At 38.3% G+C, this 4,010-nt stretch overlaps 1 non-coding gene across 1 annotated transcript; it reads left to right on the forward strand.

The window, feature by feature from the left end:
* Nucleotides 1–3,651: 3,651 nt before the first annotated feature.
* On the forward strand, nucleotides 3,652–3,726 carry Trnas-cga (transfer RNA serine (anticodon CGA)). Its single transcript has one exon. It is a non-coding gene; the product is annotated as a tRNA-Ser (tRNA).
* The last annotated feature ends 284 nt before the right edge of the window (nucleotides 3,727–4,010 follow it).

Genomic DNA, 4,010 nt, shown 5'->3' on the forward strand with positions numbered 1-4,010 from the left:
ATGTTTGAGTTCAGAATAATTTGTAAAATTCTGCCGTAAATGGATGTCAAGGATATTGGAGAGTGGTTTTGTAGATCACTTCTTGTAGACAGGAGTGGCCTGTACATTCTTCCAACTACTTGAATAGTTTTGCGTTCGGGAGACTTGCGGTAAATTATAAACCCTTTCCAGCCCAGTGATGCCATATGGCATTATCATGTTTAACTTTTTCCCAAGGCCAAACTATTTGTCCAAAGATTATAAACAAGTGTGCAGGGCTTTCTAAAGTTCATTGTACTTAGGTTGGCTACTGTGAATTCGCTAAAACAGAGAGCACCAGGCTACAATGCCTTTACAAAAGTATGGTTGCAGGGTGTCTACAGTACAGTGCACCCAGCTGGACTTTCAAAATATTACATCAAGGTAAAGGAAGCAAACTAATATAAAAGTTGCACTAATAAATTACTGTTCAAAGTGTAAATTAACTAGTAAGCACTTTGAAAATAATGCTAGTTACGGTAATTTTCTGCTTGGAAGTCACAAATGTGTGTGATTCCATTTGGCATAATTGGGCATTTCTTATCTTACCAAATGTAGTACGTGCAATAACTTCGACTAAAGTTTACCATAATGTGTAACTCTAATATTTTCAAGTTTCCTTTGAAGCTTTATTATACTAACTAATATTAATACGTTAAAATTTTTATTGATATTATTTACCAGTTTTTTTGCTGTTTTAGAAAAAAATTCCTGGTTTGTTTACCAGATGATTCGCAATCATAAATCATTATCAGAAGAAGAAATATTGCTGCTTGTCGAAGTCGAAGGAGATTTATCTCATTTGGACCTTGATACGTCTGATGTGGAGGAAGAGATTGAAAATGCTCGGCAGCAGGACACTACTACACTGGATATACAGATTCTTCAAGGAATGGACCTTGATATGGTAGAAATTCTGGACCCTCAAGCCAATGATGAAGATGATGCTTCCCTAGCTTCAAGATTACTTGCTGAGTCAAACCTTGCACCAAGTCATTCAGCTCAGAAAATTCAGTGTGATACACACCGGGATCTTCGGTGGAGAATGAAGGACATTGAAGAAGTGGACACATCATGTAATGCAGTTTTTTCTGACCCTCCAGGAGATGAACTGACACCTTTTCAGTATTTCAGAACAATGTTTAGTGATGACTTTATCCAGAACCTAGTCGAGCAATCTAATCTATACTGCACACAGAAAACAGGTGCATCTTTAGATACAAATGTTCGTGAAATAGAAAAGTATATAGGGATAAACATCCAGCGGGTGTTGTGAAAATACCTAGTTACAGAATGTACTGGGCAGAGGCTACAAGATTTTCTACAATAGCTGACTCAGTGCCTAGAAATAGGTTTGATAAGCTAAGAAATTATTTACATGTGAATGAGAACATTAAAATGAAACACAGAGAGGACCTTGATTATGATAAGCTGTTCAAGGTGAGACCATTTGTCGACAAAATCAAACAAGGTTTTTCAATTATTGAACCTGAGGAATATCATTCAGTGGATGAATTAATCATTCCTTTCAAAGGTCATTCATCCCTGAAACAGTATGTAAAAAGCAAACCACACAAGTGGGGTATAAAAGTTTTTTCCTGTGCTGGTTCTAGCGTAATTGTGAACGATTTTGAAATATACCGATGGAAAGGAGCTGTACATAATGATACTGGTCTTGGTATAAGTGGTGATATTGTAATAAGGCTTATGGAAGTATTGCCAAAATATAAAAATTTTAAAGTGTTTAGAGACAATTGGTTCACGTCTTACAGTCTTATTTCTGCCCTGAAAAACTATGCCATTTTGGCTTTTGGAACTGTTAGACCCACAAGACTTCAACGCTGCAATCTAAAAACAGACAGTAAGCTGAAAAAGCACGGACGAGGATCACACGATTATCGAACTGAAACAGAAAGGAACATCATAGCGCTGAAGTGGTATGATAACAAGTCTGTCGTTCTTGCATCATCATACAAAGGAGTAAGTCCAGTAGAACCAGTGGAACGGTGGTCAGTGGGAGAACGAAAATATATTGATGTTCCAAGGCCAGACACTGTTAGAGAATATAACCGTTCGATGGGAGGAGTTGATCTGCACGACATGCTGGTTGCTTTGTATAGGAGTAATATTGGTGTGAAAAGATTTTATCTAAGGATCGTATTCCACCTCCTTGACATGTGTGTTGTGAATGCGTGGCTCCTATACCGCCGACATTGCAGACGGAGAGGAATTACCAAACACATGTCTCTGTTGATTTTTCGGTCTGATGTAGCTCATGGTCTACTAAAAGCAGGAGACATTTTGGTAAGAAGACGAGGACGGCCATCAGATGACAGTCCATCGCCTACAGTTGTGAAGAAACGAGCCCCAGTGGTTCCCAGCCCAGTTGATGATGTAAGGTATGACCACATTGTAAATTGTGAATTACAGCATATTCTCGAACGAAATGCATCAAATGTAATAAACCTCTTTGCTTTACCAAAGACAGGAACTGTTTCTTCAATTTTCATGTAAAGTAACTATCATGCTGTAAAAAATCATAAAATTGTTCTGAAATGCAAGTTGCATTATTGTATGTAGTAATTTTTTTAATAAACTGCATCAAATTGTGTAATTAAAATATTCATTCAAGTTCCATTACCAAGCACTGTGAGATCCCAACCGCCTGACTGAAGGAAACGAATCCTGCCCAATGATGCCATATGGAGTCATCCCAAATTTCCCTCCAAAAACAAAAAAATAACAAAATTTCTTATAAATATGTATTATTCCAATCATTATGTAGGGAAATACGAGGAAACATATTTTTTCACGCAAGTAAATAAAAGTTGGGCTAGAAAGGGTTAAAACAGGAGCTAAATCAGCAGCAGTTTGAGTATGGAGTCTGGCAGAGTTTCCACTCGGCGCTGGAGCTTCGTTCATTTTTCGTGATTTCAACTCTTTGTCAACATCACTGACACTAATATTTATATCAGTCATACTTGAAGTGATTGAAGAATTAAACTGATTCAGTAACCGTGGATTTTCGTTTGTAAAGGAAGTTAGAAAACGGAGTTCAGCATTTATGCTTTTACTTTGCTACCCTCAATTTCACTTCCTGTCTCTTCCATGACTGCCTGGACACTAATTTTGATACCACCAACAGCCTTTACAAATCATCATAATTTCTTTGGGCTTTGTGAGAGGTCTTTTGATGATATTTCCATACAATGGTCGCTGAAGGCTTCAATCATTGCTCTCTTGACGGTCAAACGCATTTCACTCGGCATTTACAAATCTATGACTGTTTGGTTTATTGTGCGTCTTTTATACACTACTCATCGTTTTTTGGATGTTTCTTTCAGTGCCAGTATAGCACATAGTGTTCCGACCATCATAAACTGTTCTGCTAATTACATATTTATTTAGTGAATGGTGTACTTTTCTTCTAAACCTAAACCACAGGTCTACTACATACTCCCATACAGAGCTAAATGTTTCGACATCCTTATCGACGTACGAGACTACCTTTTCATTACCTAAATATATAAACCATTCTCTTTGTTTTAGTTGTACTTCGTACACTGTAAAGTTTGGAAGGTAGGAGACGAGATACTGGCAGAAGTAAAGCTGTGAGGACCGGGTGTGAGTCGTGCTTCGGTAGCTCAGTTGGTAGAGCACTTGCCCGCGAAAGGCAAAGGTCCCGAGTTCGAGTCTCGGTCGGGCGCACAGTTTTAATCTGCCAGGAAGTTTCATATCAGCGCACACTCCGCTGCAGAGTGAAAATCTCATTCTGGACTTCTGGGACAATCTATCGTAGGATAGCACTCTGCATGTTTATGATCGTTTATGTGTTGAATACACCTCTGTGTCGCCAACAGATGGATACACAGGTATGGCGCAAATGTTTGGGCTTCCTTTACTGTGACGTGTGTGTTTCCTTTGGTCAGAATTTGTTGTCATATTTTCCGACAGTCATGAATTGCCTGTCACCTTATTTGTTAATGAAATGA

This window comes from Schistocerca cancellata, chromosome 5 (assembly GCF_023864275.1).
Source record: "Schistocerca cancellata isolate TAMUIC-IGC-003103 chromosome 5, iqSchCanc2.1, whole genome shotgun sequence".
Lineage (NCBI taxonomy): Eukaryota > Metazoa > Arthropoda > Insecta > Orthoptera > Acrididae > Schistocerca > Schistocerca cancellata.